Source organism: Sardina pilchardus, chromosome 3 (genome assembly GCF_963854185.1).
Source record: "Sardina pilchardus chromosome 3, fSarPil1.1, whole genome shotgun sequence".
Lineage (NCBI taxonomy): Eukaryota > Metazoa > Chordata > Actinopteri > Clupeiformes > Clupeidae > Sardina > Sardina pilchardus.
The window spans coordinates 40,856,245-40,872,993 of NC_084996.1; positions in this window are offsets into that span (position 1 = coordinate 40,856,245).

Below are 16,749 nucleotides of genomic sequence, written 5' to 3' on the forward strand. Positions count from 1 at the left end.
GTGCTAACAAACAAACAAGAAATGATAGCAACGCAGTTTGTACTAGAAACGACTGTAAGAAGGCTTGAACCTAAATCGTGCAACTAGTTGCTTGTAACTTGCTAGTAACTTGCTTGTCGTTAGCTAAATACAGTGTTTACGTTGACGTTAGGTTAGATTGTCTTTAGCTGTTGATAACGTTACCGAGAGCAAACCGGTTACTGTAACGATATAAACAAATCAAGTAAGGAGTAGCAGGAGACAAGACGATAACGTCCTGGTTTAGCCTACAGTGGCATGGTAGAATGTTTTCATAGCTGTTACAGCCTGGTGCAGCGGTGGCATTTGGATCAAAGATCCTTGATTACTGACAGCTGAGCACTGACGTAACAGTTAATCTTTATCGCCAAAGGGTCTCAACGTTAAGTCTATGGGAATTTAAAAATATTTTATCGTAAATATCTCAAAAAGTATAAAGTTCACAAATGTGAAAAATAATAGAACAAATCTCCGTTTCGAGACCTTTGTAGGAGTGCTTGAATGACGTCAAACGGTTCAGTGGTTCTAGAGCCTTTGATCGTTGATTTTGGTCGGAAGATAATAATAACTAGAAAATGTAATTCCATGGAAGGAATTACCATTGCATGTAAATGCAAAAAGGTTGCTGTCTGTGTAAAACATTGTATTAGGCCTATAGTTAAAAAGACAACTAGGCTACACAGTAGAATAGATAAATAACAATAACCCAATTACAATTCCACTGAAATTACTTGGAAAGTCACATTTAAAAAGTGATTTATGAAAATGCATCAAAATTGTGGATATAGGCTATTTTGGAAAATAACTCTTTAAAAGACTGAAATGAAGTTGCCTACTTAAAACGAGTTGCAAGAGCTGACACTTTAGTAGCCCACAGTGACGACTGATAGGATAGCTTACATAGCCTTCATATACTAATGCAGGTTAAAAGTAGGCCATAGATTTAGACACCATTGGAACACGGAATACAATCTCAAACAACGCCAAACGATGATGCAGCAACAGGTAGGATATCTAGCATTGTAGGATATTTTATGTAGGATACACATATTAGCCTACAGGATGAGCTAGTATGTTCTTCGAAGTATTTCCAGGTGTGTGATTGTCCTAATAGGAATGTACAATACGCTGTTAACAAAGGTTTTTAATTTGTGAATGATGCCGAAAGTTTTAAATGATTGCCTGGCTGGCAAGTCCTATAGCTGAAACGACTAGCGTGCTAACAAACAAACGTGAAATGATAGCAATGCAGTTTGTACTAGAAACGACTGTAAGAAGGCTTGAACCTAAATCGTGCAACTAGTTGCTTGTAACTTGCTAGTAACTTGCTTGTCGTTAGCTAAATACAGTGTTTACGTTGACGTTAGGTTAGATTGTCTTTAGCTGTTGATGACGTTACCGAGAGCAAACCGGTTACTGTAACGATAAACAAATCAAGTAGCCTAGTAGGCTAAGGAGTAGCAGGAGACTAGACGATAACGTCCTGGTTTAACCTACAGCAGTGGCATGGTAGAATGTTTTCATAGCTGTTACAGCCTGGTGCAGCGGTGACATTTGGATCAAAGATCCTTGATTACTGACAGCTGAGCACTGACGTAACAGTTAATCTTTACCGCCAAAGGGTCTCAATGTAAACTCTATGGGAATTTTAAACTCTTTTATCGTAAATATCTCAAAAAGTATGAAGTTCACAAATGTCAAAAATACAATCGTCAAATCTCCGTTACAAGATCTTTGTAGGAGTGCTTGAATGACGTCAAACGGTTAAGTGGTTTTAGCGTTATAAATCGTTGATTTTGGTCGGAGGAAGAATAATTATCCCGATAATAATAAAAAGAACAGAGATAACAGTACATTGCATTTACATGCAATGTAACTAGAAAATGTAATTCCAAGGAAGGAATTACCATTGCATGTAAATGCAAAAAGGTTGCTGTGTAAAACATTGTATTAGTTAAAAAGACAATGATACACAATAACCCAAATACAGTTCCACTGAAATTACTTGGAAACCCACATTTAAAAAGTGATTTATAAAAAACAGATACATTATAATTGTGGATAGAATTTTAGAAAATAACTCTTCATTTATTAAAACTAAAAGACTGAAATGAAGAGTTGCAAGCACTAACACTTTGTTTAGTAGTCTAGTAATAATACTGGTTGGGAAGTTAAAATGTTTAGCCTACCGTTTAAATGGCAGGCTAAAGATTTGATGGCATACAATTGAAGTCATGAGTTGGCTACAATAATCTTCATCCCAGTGCTTTGACAGCAAAATTTGACCGAATAACCCATAGTTGTGCCTGAATATGATAAACCACTACTCATAAGCATTTTTTTACTGATGTAAAAGTTTTATGCATTATGCAAGTGAAGGTGTATGTAAATACTGTAGTAGTCTAATAAATTTAGTTAACTCTTTATTAACCTTTATGTCTGACAATTAAACATTAAACCGCCATACGTGCAGTTTACCTTGAGATGATCCACTTTTAGTTGTATCACTGTTGTATTGGCTAAACATACGTACAATACCATAGGCCTATTAGCATTATCTTGATAAAAAAAAAAAAAAAAAAACTTGAATTGTTTATCAATGTTTTATTTATAGGCTACTGTTTGTCATTATCATTTTAATAAAGTAAACAACTATAGCACATATTTGTTTAAATGTTATGCTGTTCCACATTACTTTCAGTCATTTAAAAATAGCTTTATAGGGTGTTTACATATTTAGAAAATAACATTAAAAACAATTTGGAAATGGATGCTACCATAAGTATTACGTAAGGTATTAGGTATATTTAAGCTGTTACACAATAACATTTTCAGATATCCAAAATGGTTCATTATAGAAATAAACATAGAAAATCAGAAATTACAAGACAGAAAAAACTTTATTATCTGACATGACAGAAAATTATCTTCAGTGTGGCTCAACAATATCAACAACAAGGACAGAAAGACTACTGACAAACTGACGCAAAGAAACAGCATTCCTGAAATAGTGGAAAGTGGATGGTGCAATCAAACAATACTGTATGTGCAATTATGCTGCCCTCGTACTGCGTCTTCTCTTGCAGGCAGGACTAGACAGCTAGTTAACAGTTCTCTAAAGCTTCAAATAAATCCAAGGCTTGACTTTGGTTTAGATATCTTTAGTGATTTTGATTTTTGTTTTGTAAAACTGTAAAACAATACAGAAGAAAAGGTACATAAATTTCACGTAACATGATATAGAATAGGCTAAGCAGCTAACACACCGTTTGCTAGCAAATAGCAATCACTCGTGACCGACGAGAACTAGCAAACTAACTAAAATAAGCGGACAAAACACATTCCAATTACAAAGTTACAAAAGTAAGACACCCCACAAGTAATACTTATCTAATGTGTACTTACAGACAAATATTGTCCGGGGCTCAAACGTAAATATTCTCATGTGAGGAAATCGCCAGGAAAACGTGTTCATCTGATTAAACTCTTTTTAGACTAACATGCAAAAACAGGAAGTAGTCTACTTAACTACTAGACAATTGCTTAGTAACGCCACAAGGTGGCAGCATATACAAGGGAATACATGCATTCTTAGGGAAGGCAGAACACTCCCCGCTTGGTATAATGTTATTATGCCACTATAAATCATTAAAACTGAACTTAAACATGAGTGGCAAACTAAATTGTCTCTTTTACTCAGAAAGAAGAACTACTATTTCTGAGATAGGCCTCAAAAGCACTTTAGCAGTCCCTTCTTTTACTATTCTAACTTCCACCTTCCGGATCCTCTTGTCACCGCTCGGCAGAGTGTTGACAACCACTCCCACAGGCCAATCATTTCTGTGGGCTTGGCTGTCTTTCAGCAGGACAACGTCGCCGGTCTTGACATTTGGCCTCTCATCAGTCCACTTTCGGCGGCCTTGTAGAGTTGATAAGTAGTCCCTTCTCCATCTCTTCCAAAAGGTGTTTGCAAGGCACTGGACATGTTTCCATTGCTTCCCGTGCAGATCAGCTATTTGGAAGTTTCCGGAGGGGGCTGCAACGGCGCTCATCTTCTGGGTAAGTAGCATCGCTGGGGTGAGGACTGTAGGCGTATCGGGGTCAGAGGATACGGGTACCAGGGGCCTGGCGTTTATGATCGCCATCACCTCAGCCATGAGAGTGCTCAGGACCTCGTGTGTGAGGCGAGTGTGTCCGGTCTGAAGCAACATGGCATCCAGGATGCGTCTGGCGACGCCGATAAGCCTTTCCCATGAGCCCCCCATATGCGAGGAGTGTGGCGGGTTAAAAACCCAAGAACATTCCTTGCTTTGAAGGTAGGCTGTTATGGCTGTGTCTTTCGTGTTAATGCCCAGTTCTTTACAGGCTCCCACAAAGTTAGTCCCTCTGTCAGAGCGGAGAAGTCTGGCTGGACCACGGATTGCAAAAAATCTTCTGAGCGCGTTGATGAAGCTGTCGGTAGTCATGGATTCAATGAGCTCGAAGTGAACAGCTCTGGTTGACATGCAAGTGAATATCACAGCCCATCGCTTACTGTCTGCGCTTCCTCCTCTCGTTCTCCGTGTCATGATGGCCCATGGCCCGAAGACGTCGAGGCCTACGTTGGTGAATGGAGGCTCGGGTGTGAGTCTGTCAGCAGGTAAGTCTGCCATCTTCTGGTCCTGTAGCCGCCCACGCAGCCTTCGGCAGGTCACGCACCTGTGGATGACAGACGACACCAGACGCTTACCACCCAGGATCCAGTAGCCTGCTGCTCTGACAGCTCCCTCTGTTATGTGTCGCCCCTGATGCACCACCTGCTCGTGGTAAAATCTCACCAGGAGTGTGGCGATGTGGTGGGTGCGCGGGATTAGCAGTGGGTGCTTCTCTTCATGTGACAGGTCTGGAGCGGATGTTATACGACCGCCAACCCGAAGCAGGCCATCTTCATCAATCACTGGATTGAGCTTCTTGAGAGGGCTTTGCTTAGGAAGTGTCTTACCCTCTTTTAGGCATTTCAGTTCATTTTCAAAGACCTCGCGCTGAACAGCACGAATGATCCCACACTTTGCTTGTGACAGTTCATTTGTGGTGAGTGTGTCTTTGAAACACCTCCAGCCTCTGTGTTCTGTGCTTGCTGGATTTCTCTTGAAAGACGCAGCGACGTGGATGAGTCTGGCTGTAGCATTGCAGAGGTTTCTCCAGCTTGAGAATCTTTCAAACCGCTCCGAGCCCAGCTGAGCGTTCGAGACCCTGGTGGACAGAGCGTTGACCTCAGGTCGAATGTCGGAGTCTGCGTCTGGCTCCACCAGGTTGAAGACGTGGGGCTCCCATGGTTCCTCCGTGTTGCGAGTCAGGAAACTGGGGCCGGAGAGCCAACTGCTTTGCTGTAGCTGTGCTGCAGGCATGTACCTTGTCGCATGGTCCGCGGGATTCTGGTCCGTGGGGACATAGGACCACTGGTCTGGGTGAGTGGATCGTCTTATGCGGTTCACCCTGTTGGACACATACACATAAAACCTTCTCGATGCATTATGGATGTACCCAAGTACAATTTTACTGTCTGTGAAGAACCTGACATTGTCCACGTGGGTGTCCATCTCGTCTCGGATCAGCTCGTACATTTGAACAGCGAGCACAGCTGCACAAAGTTCGAGGCGGGGGATGGTGTGTGCAGGCCGGGGAGCCAGCTTGGACTTCCCCATGATGAATCCCATGTGTACTTTGCCGTCAGCGTCGAGTACTCTCATGTACGCCACAGCCCCTATCGCCACTGTCGACGCATCAGAGAAAATGCAAAGTTCTCTCCTCTGTGTTGTAGACAGTGGGACGGGTGTATAGCACCTCTTTATATGCAGGTTTTCCAAAGCTTCGAGTGAGTCTCTCCATGTGTTCCACTCTGTCTCTTTCCCAGGGTCAAGAGGAGTGTCCCACCCCTGCTCTGTTGAGAGTTCCCGTACTAATGCTTTTCCCTGCATAATTATAGGAGCAACGAACCCCAGGGGATCGTATAGACTGTTGACAGTGGATAGGGTACCTCTTCGTGTGTATGGCTTCTCCTCCCGGGACACCAGGAACATGAAGCTGTCCGTTTCCAGGTTCCAGGAGAGGCCCAGGCTTCGCTGGAGGGGGAGAGAATCTACACCAAGCTCCAGCTGTTTCAGGTCTTTGGCACGGTCTTCCTCAGATAGAGCTGCCATTACCTGTTCGCTGTTTGAAGCTATTTTATGTAGCCTCAGGTTGGACTCTGCCAGCATCTGTGTGGTTCTCTTGAGGAGGTCTATTGCCAGCTCAGGTGAGGCAACAGATGTCAGCCCATCATCCACGTAGAACTGACGCTCCACAAACTGTCTTGCATCAGAGCCGTATGCTGCTTCACCTTTCTCGGCAGCACGTCTCATGCAGTATATGGCGATGGCGGGTGATGGGGTGTTTCCAAACACGTGGACCTTCATCCTATACTCCACCACATTCTTGTCAAAGTCATTGTCCTCATACCAGAGGTAGCGGAGGTAGTCTCTATGATCGCTTTTGACCACAAAGCAGTAAAACATTTGCTGCACGTCTGCCGTCACAGCTACTGGCTCTTTGCGGAACCTCAGAAGTACTCCCAGCAGCGTGTTGTTCAAGTCTGGGCCGCTGAGGAGTACATCATTCAGGGATAAGCCTTCACATTCAGCACTTGAGTCAAATACTACTCTTATTTGATCCGGCTTTTTCGGGTGGTAAACACCAAACGAGGGAAGGTACCAGTGTTCTTTACCTGCCTCCAGCGGTGGTGCTTGCTCAGCTTGGTCGTTATCCATCATTTTTTGCATAAACTCTATGTAGTGGCTTTTCATCTCTGGCTTTCTCTCCAGAGTCTTTATGAGCGAGCTGAAGCGTTTGACTGCTTGATTCCTGTTGCTTGGAAGTAGTCGTCGTGGCGACCGGAACGGCAGGGGTGCTACCCAGCTGTGGTCGTCGTCCTGAAAGACCTCTCTGTCCATGATGGTCAGGAATGTTTTGTCGTCCACTGACAGGGCTGTCTTGTTGTCATCTCTGGAGCTCTCAAAAACAGAGAGACCGAGGCTGTCTGTGTTCGTTGCCCAGCCTGTGTGTTCTTCACGGGTGGGTGACAGGGGGTTGTGTCGCTGTAACATGCTGCTGTGGCCTTCTTTCACCTGCATGCTGTTTGGACAAGGATGGAGAAAGGATGTTCGGCCGTTTTGCAGCACATTAGCCTTGTACACGTTGACTTGTTGAGCTGGTTTGTGGGCTGCCTCCAGACAGACGACGCCCACGATGACCCAGCCTAGGTCCAGCCGCTGTGCATATGGAGCATTGTGTGGCCCGTTGATTTGTTGACGCACCTTATGAACTCTGAGGATGTCTCTTCCCAGGAGCATGAGGATGGGAGTGTCCGGGTCCACAGCTGGAATCTTGATCGCCACTGGCTGTAGGTGAGGGTGGTGCTTTGCGACATCAGGAGACGGGATTTCTGATCGATCATCCGGCACCATGTCACACTCGATTAGCGTGGGGAGAGGGAGTTGTAGTTTCCCATCCATAGACTCGAGCATGAAGTTATTGACTCGCCTGCCGGAGGTCTCTGTTGTCCCCGCACAGGTCTTCAATGTGTAGGGGGCTGGACTGGCTTTGATGTCAAAGAGGTTGAAGAACTCTGTCTTCGCGAGTGACTTGTTACTCTGCTCATCCAGCACTGCATACATCTTGACGGCTTTGTCTCTTCTCCCAGCAGGATAAACATTAATAAGACAGATCTTGGCACATGAGCGTGGGCTGTCTGCATTGCCGCATATCTCCGTGCACTTGGATGTGACTGTGGGTGTGTCTTCATGTGGCTCCCCGCTTTCCTCCTTCTCCGTGTGAGCTCTCTCGCTGGATGTAGGAGGGCCTGGGTGTAGAGCCGTGATATGTCGATCACTGTTGCACTCGTCACATTTGACTGATGCTTTGCAGTCTTTCGCCATATGCCGAGTTGACCCACAGCACTTAAAGCAGATGCGGTTATCTTTCAGGTAAGCTTTACGTTCTTCAATAGGTTTGGATCTAAAGCTCCTACACTTTTTGAGTGGGTGAGGCTTCCTGTGTATTGGGCACTCACGGTCTGGTTCACTCGTTTTCTTCTCCACAGAGCTGGTGTCACCATCAGTGTTCTTGGGTGTGACTTCGGTCTTGTGCACACTTACTGGGACTTTGTGGCTGTGCTTCACGGCTTTCTCCGTTTTGTGTGGCACATTGCTGTTTGAAGTGGCGATGGCGAAGCTTGGGTCATTCCTCACTTTGGCCTGTCGCCGGACGAATTGGGAGAAGAGAGAGAATGGAGGGAAAGCTACTCCGTGCTCTTCTTTGAACTTGGACCCCATGCTTATCCACCTCTCTTGTAGGCTGTAGGGTAGCTTTTCTGCGATCGGATTCACTCCGCGGGCTGTATCAAGACAGGAAAGGCCCGATAGGTATCCTTCTTCTTTGGCACATTCCAGTTCAAGGAGGATATCACCGAGTTCCCTGAGTTTAGCATTGTCTTTGTTGGTCAGCTTGGGAAACTCCTCTATCTTTTTAAAGAGCGCTTGTTCTACGGCCTCTGGTGTCCCATAGCATTCTTCCACACGTTGCCACACCATGCGGAGGCCTGCAGCAGGATTAAGCACGTGTACTGAACGGATTCTACGTGCTTGTTCTGCTGAGTCTGCACCTAGCCACTTTACCAGGAGGTCCAGTTCTTCCCTGGGTGTCAGATTCAAGTCCTTGGTGGCACTCAAAAAGGATGCTTTCCATGCCCAGAAGTGTTCAGGACGGTCATCGAACTGTAGGAGGCCGGAGCTCACCAGTTCTCGGCGTATGAGATACCTGGCCAGGTCTTGAGCTGGCTGTGGCTCAGTGGAGTGTCCCTTGTTCAGACTGGGAGATGGGAGAGGTAGCTGTGGGCAAGGCTTGAATGGAGATGGTTCACATAGCTGTTCTTTCTTTATGTTGTTGACTCTCAGCTTTGGGTTCGTGTGAGCAGCTGTTCCAGTGTGTTGATGGGGTTGCCTATAGACATCCAGCGGCACATGTGGTGGTGGCGGTGGTCTGTGAGCTTCCAGCGGCACATGTTTTGGTGATGGTGGTCTGTAGGCATCCAGCGGCGCGTGTGTTGGTTGTCTGTAGGCATCCAGCGGCGCGTGTGTTGGTTGTCTGTAGGCATCCAGCGGCGCGTGTGTTGGCTGTCTGTAGGCATCCAACGGCGTGTGTGTTGGCTGTCTGTAGGCATCCAGCGGCGCGTGTGTTGGCTGTCCGTATGCATCCAGCGGCGCGTGTGTTGGCTGTCTGTAGGCATCCAGCTGTACGTGTGTTGGCTGTCTGTAGGCATCCAGCTGTACGTGTGTTGGTTGTCTGTAGGCATCCAGCTGCATGCGCGTTGGTGACAGTGGTTTGTAGGCATCCGGCTGCACGTGTGTTGGCGGCGGTGGTTCTCTGCCGAACATCTCTGAGTGCTGCTGGATGTAGTTGCCTGTACGTTCATAGGCACTGAAAGGCTTGCTTGGGACGTATGGCTCGTAGCGCTTCTCCCCGCTTTCAATCTCCTCGTTCTCGTATGCTGCAGCTGCTGCCTCGGCGGCAGCAGCCACCCTCTGGCTCATGAGAACGTGGAGACTGGCTTCAAGGTCAGCTTTCCGCCTCATCACGCTTGCTTCTCTTTCAGCGAAAGTCACCTGTGCTTGTGCTGCCTTTGACTGGGCACGTGCTCTGGCAGCCGCTGATGATGCTGATGATACACCGGACCTTTTGGATATCTGTGACCGGGAGTCAGGTGTTCGAAAAGGCTCTTGTGTCTCGGTTGCCTCATGGTGGGCTTCGGGGAGTTCTAGGAGTGCCGCGCCCTGCGCCTGTTCAGCGGCATCCACCTCCAATCTATCCACGTGTAGCGACATCCTCGTGGGCTAACTTCTAAAGTTTGAACTTGCTGCGCTGTTGTCTTTTTACTATGCTGCCCTCGTACTGCGTCTTCTCTTGCAGGCAGGACTAGACAGCTAGTTAACAGTTCTCTAAAGCTTCAAATAAATCCAAGGCTTGACTTTGGTTTAGATATCTTTAGTGATTTTGATTTTTGTTTTGTAAAACTGTAAAACAATACAGAAAAAAAGGTACATAAATTTCACGTAACATGATATAGAATAGGCTAAGCAGCTAACACACCGTTTGCTAGCAAATAGCAATCACTTGTGACCGACGAGAACTAGCAAACTAACTAAAATAAGCGGACAAAACACATTCCAATTACAAAGTTACAAAAGTAAGACACCCCACAAGTAATACTTATCTAATGTGTACTTACAGACAAATATTGTCCGGGGCTCAAACGTAAATATTCTCATGTGAGGAAATCGCCAGGAAAACGTGTTCATCTGATTAAACTCTTTTTAGACTAACATGCAAAAACAGGAAGTAGTCTACTTAACTACTAGACAATTGCTTAGTAACGCCACAAGGTGGCAGCATATACAAGGGAATACATGCATTCTTAGGGAAGGCAGAACAGCAATAAATAAATAATACATAATACAATGGCCATCTAAAATAAGGGTGTGTGTGTGTGTGCGTGCGTGCGTGCGTGCATGTATGTGTGCAATAAATGCATGTAAAAATGTACATTGTTTGCAAACGAGGCAATTACCATGTTGCATGCGTAGCTACAAATTTATCAACTAATATGTTTTGCATGGATTAGCTTAAAGAGAAACTATGCAGGATTGGTGATTTCATGTGTGGTTTCGCTTTCGCTTTTCGTTTTCGCTCGTCTTATGCTTTTATGCTTTATGCTTATGCTTTTATATAGGCTATATATATATTTATAAATAGCAAACTGGTCAGTCAAGCAAAACAACAATTTCTAAGCGATCTTATGACTATGAAAATGTTGCATATAGTCTCTTTAAAGAGAACTCCAACAAACTGCCATCATAATTTTGTTTAACCAAAAACTTCACTTTTCTTTTGACCATAAATATTACTATTGTATCCTCACAGCAAGACATAGAAGTAGGTGGTGAATTCAATGATCAAGTAAAAATACAAAACACAGGATCATGGTAACTGTAATATGTTTGAAGGACACCTGAATGGGCACAATGCTGGGGATCAGAAATGAAGATATTGTCCAACAGTGTATTTTTCTCAGTGGTCGCGGTGGTTATTAGATTTGTGAACCCTCTAGACTGGAACAACTCATAGATTGGTTTCCTTCCATTGGCCAGCAGGTCCTCATTGAAATCCCCACAGACAATAACTGGACCTTCAGCTATGACATGTAAAGACTCCAACAGATGAGAGAGATTTTGCATGAATACGTTTGTGTTGTAATCTGGTGGTCTATATATCACTGCAATTAGTGCTGGAACTGGAGACACCACTTTCACTACCAGGAATTCAAGGTCAGTCACACCCTGTATGTATGGCACATGATGGGCTTGAACATGGTTTTTCACAAACACAGCAACTCCCCCACCATTTTTCTGTGCTAGATGAGAAAGAGTAGAATATGACATGTGTCTGTTGCGCTTATACATACAATAGTTCTCCAACTGGATGTTTTCTGGGACAAATGTGCCAAAAAGGTGTGTCTCAGTAAAACACAGTATGTCTGTGAGGCACATTTCATGGTGTTTCTTGACATCCTCAATATGAGCTGACAGTCCCTCTGTGTTATGGTGAACTAGTGTCAGACTTGGTAATGAACTGTTTGATTGAACATGGTGGAGAAGGGGCATAGCATTTCCAAAATCTGCTCTCGGCATACTTTCCAAAGAGATTGATATTTCTGGATCGGAGTAAATCTTTTTTTCGTCTAAATCAATTATGCGCAGTCCATGTAATGAGGTAGTTCTGCTTAGACCCACATATGCCATACCTGGTTCAAAGATTCGGTGCAATGAGACCACGGCTGAAGCACGGGACATTCCCTGGCATTTGTGAATGGTCACACTGTAGCATAAAGAGATCCCAAACATAAATCTAATGACACCTTTTTTGCTCAGACGTTCCTCCATTCTTTCAATATACACCAGGTTGTCTGCTCTGCCTGGCACTTTGTTGCGATGTCTTTGGCCTGCGTTTGGATCGTCTAATTCAATGCCTATCATCTTCACATCAGTTTTGCCATTTTGGACCTGGTAAACAATTTTGCCAATCTTTCCAAATGAGCCATTCACGAGTCCATCTTCTACATCTATGTTTCTGATGAGCATCACACGGGCACCCTCAGTAATTTGCAGTCTATCAGGTAGATCTCCTTTACGTCCTTCAAAGGGTGCTTTCTGCCTCTCCATACGGCCAGTTTGAGGATCTTTTCTGTAGTCATGGGCTTCCACATTGACCAGTTCTGAGAATAGACCAGAGATGGTGTCTGCATTGTGTTTATTCACTTCTTTGTTTGTAGCAAACACATGCAGGACGTCTTTGGGACAATTCTCAGCTTGACATATGGCCTGGGAAAGTAGAGATCTGTCTGCTTCAGTCAATGGCTCATCCTTGCGTTTCACTCTGATTCTGTTAAGCAGCTCAGCAAATGCCACATCTACGGTGTACATTTTAGGACATCCTCAGACTCAGGTGTCAGACTCAGAAAAACATCCGTCATCCTCAGACAAAACTGCCTCAGCGTCAGAAAAACCTCTGTCATCTTCAGGCAAAACTGTGTCAGCGTCAGTAAAAACCTTGTCATCCTCAGACTCAGGTGTCAGACTCAGGAAAACTACCGTCATCTTCAGACAAAACTGCCTCAGCGTCAGAAAAACATTGTCATCCTCAGACAAAACTGTGTCAGCGTCAGAAAAACCTCTCTCATCCTCAGACAAAATTGCGTCAGAAAAACCTCTGTCAGAAAAACCTCTCTCATCCTCAGACAAAACTTTCTCAGCGTCAAAAAAAACTCTGTCATCCTCAGACAACCGTGTCAGAAAAACCTCTCTCATCGTCAGACAAAACTTTCTCAGCGTCGGAAAAATCTCTGTCATTCTCAGACAAAACCGTGTCAGAAAAACCTCTCTCATCGTCAGACAAAACTTTCTCAGCGTCGGAAAAAACTTTGTCATTCTCCGACAAAACCGTGTCAGAAAAACCTCTCTCATCGTCAGACAAAACTTTCTCAGCGTCGGAAAAAACTTTGTCATCCTCAGACAAAACCGTGTCAGGAAAACCTCTCTCATCCTCAGACAGAACTTTCTCAGCGTCAGAAAAAACTCTCTCATCCTCAGACAAAACTGACAAAACATACAAACATAATTGAGATTACAGTATTTCTGTCTAAAATCATGCATGATAGGCCTACCAATGAATCATTCCATAGGGCACGGAATGAATAATTTAATTAGTCTGTGAACCGAGCTAACTAGCTAGCGGAAGCTAGCTTAAAAAGCAATGGAAGTGAATGGCAGTAACCATGACAATATAGCTATGCGCTGCTAGGTCACTAACAGTTGAAAGACTCCGCTTAAACTGTATATACCGTTGCAAGTTCACTTGAGTATAAACTACCCACTTTACCTAATGTCACTAATGTTATTCAGGTAGTTGTCATTTCAAAGAATGACACAGCTCCGTTTAAAATGTTACCTTAGCTAGCTAGCCAGCAACCAGACAGTAACCAACAGCAGCATGGTCTGATATTAAGTTATTTTCTTAACAAATCCATACACTAAAAAATACACTATTAGGCTTGAAATGATCGGGAAAACTTACAGATTATGACAAAATATTCCAAAATACCGTCAACAAATCCAGAAAGCCATAATGACCAATTTATTGATAACATTCCACAAGTATCCCATTGATATTAATGCAGCGAGGGCGTACATTGAGGGGCTAGCTGTCTGGTTGCTGGCTAGCTAGCTAGCCGCCTAGCTAGGTAACATTTTAAACGGAGCTGTGTCATTTCTTTGAAATGACAACTACCTGAATAAGATTAGTGACATTAGTTAAAGTGGGTAGTTTATACTCAAGTGAACTTGCAACGGTATACAGTTTAAGCGGAGTCTTTCAACTGTTAGTGACCTGGCAGCGCATAGCTATTTGTCATGGTTACTGCCATTCACTTCCATTGCTTTTTAAGCTAGCGTCCGCTAGCTAGTTAGCTCGGTTCACAGACTAATTAAATTATTCATTCCGTGCCCTATGAAATGATTCATTATTATCATGCATGATTTTAGACAGATACTGTAATCACAATTATGTTTGTATGTTTGTCAGTTTGTCTGAGGATGACAGAGTTTTTTCTGACGCTGAGAAAGTTTTGTCTGAGGATGAGAGAGGTTTTTCTGACACGGTTTTGTCTGAGGATGACAAAGTTTTTTCCGACGCTGAGAAAGTTTTGTCTGACGATGAGAGAGGTTTTTCTGACACGGTTTTGTCTGAGGATGACAAAGTTTTTTCCGACGCTGAGAAAGTTTTGTCTGACGATGAGAGAGGTTTTTCTGACAAGCTTTTGTCTGAGAATGACAACGTTTTTTCCGACGCTGAGAAAGTTTTGTCTGAGGATGAGAGAGGTTTTTCTGACGCTGAGGCAGTTTTATCTGAGGATGACAGAGGTTTTTCTGAGTCTGACACCTGAGTCTGAGGATGTCCTAAAATGAACACCGTACACATCATCTTTTTGGCGCATTATTTCTGTGAGAGTGACCATTTGGAAGTGATCCTTCCAGAAATCAATAACATGATCCTCGTATATGCAGAGTGGTTTAGCTTTACCTGGCGCAGGGAGCTGGTAAAAATCGCCAAAGACTAGAACACTCACACCACCAAATGCCTTTCTACTCCCTTTTATTTCTTGTAACCTCCAATTGACATATGCAAAGAGTGGTTTTGATACCATGGACACTTCATCAATGATAATAATCTCAACGCTGGATAAGGTTGCTCTCAATTCATCCAGACAGTTTCCAAGGCACTGGTAAGGTGGTTTAAGGCTTCTTGGCAGTTTCAGGACAGAATGCAGTGTCTTGCCAGATATGTTGTAAGCTGCTGTGCCAGTAAATGCTGTGAGAAGGACAGTGGGCATGGACATGTCTCTTTCCTCTGTGATGCGAGGTAACTTGCGGAGTATCTTTGATGCCTCTGTGTAGATGCATTTGATGAGGTGAGATTTGCCAGTTCCTGCTCCACCAGTAACAAAGTAAAACAATTGTTCGGCACTCTGTCCACACACACGTCTCATGCACCACTTACGCACTGTATAGAATATGGATGCCTGCATTTGATTTAGATTTTGGTACATGTTTCGGACAACAGTGGGGTCAATTTGAGGAGCCTCAAACATTGGTACCTCCTCTGCTTGTGGTTCTTGTGCTGTATTCCGGAATATCATCTTGTTCAATGATATTGTCTGAGGTTATTTCCTCGCGCTCTGAAATGCACTCAAGGCGAAGAAGCTCTGTCTCAGGAGCGAGAGTTGTCCATGCATCCTCTACAGGCCCATTTTCTTCCAAACTCTCCCTGGCTTTTTCGATGGCCTCACTATTTTTTTCAAACTGTGATCTTCTCTCTTTGACAATACAAAATACATTCTCTGGATCGTCTTTTCCAGGAAGCCTTACAGAACCTGTTTTGTAAAATGACTCGTACGTTGGAAAACCTGTGGGTTTCAACTGTGAATCTGATCGGTAAGGAAGGTACAGTTTGAGTAACGTGCCATATAATTTCTCTGGAGCTTTTGTCTCCGAAAATCGGGCGTATCTGATGATGGCAGGTCTACCAGTTCGCTTCTGGATAAATCCCATTTCATTCTGGAGAGGTACAACTTTCTTTCCTTGTTTTTGCCTTCCGTACACTACTCTATACGTGGAAGCAAACTCGGCCATACACATTGTTGTAAACTCTTCAGTATCGGTCCTGTTTTTGTATTTGTCTGCCAATCCAGACATCCAAACATTCTCTGACTCTGGAATTCTGTCATTCAAAAACCTTAACCCTCTAACCGCCCGGGTTTTTTTGGATTTTTGCATAAAAAATTCAAAAGGTCATGGCTTGAAAGTGGTCAGAGATAAAGTCCTACTGTAAATGTGAAAATCATTGAGTATGAACTAAAGTTTATAAAGGGAGTAAATGTACTCATCTAATTTGCATATTATGACGTCACAGGATGGCAATAGCGTCAAATTATGCACATTTCAGTAAATACTGATTGTTGAACACATTTGAGCAGTTTTACTTTGATTTTTGTAATTTCTCCGACATAACAAACAAACAGGACCACAGCCACATGTAAACCAACAATAGTAAACTATTAGTATTACCACAATCCCTATGTTACTATATAATAAAGTAGCCTGGTCAAATCAGTTCCTATCGCGAATGACTTTGTAGTTCTTCAGAGCCCTATTTTTACTAGACCTGCTGTCTGTACCATGTCAATTACAGACACTATCATCATGATTATCACTGGCACCAAGCACACCATGCTTATTTGAACCCTTTGATCAACATCGCTGCAGGTAAACATTGACGTACACACGCAAAGACCCACCTCCATTCACAGACGCATCTTGACTGTCACGGGGCAGTCACACGCTTGCGTCCGCCAACATTCGTCCGTTGGTTTCCCATTCACTTTACATTCGCTGGACTTCATTTCATGCCGCACTGAATTGTGGGTCCGATGCGTTGCCTGAGATACGTTGCCTCCGCTGAAAAGTTGAGAAATGTTCAACTTTTGACGGATCGCTGAAGCGCCAGCCAATGAAATTCAGTGTATGCAAATTTTCGAACACTGACACA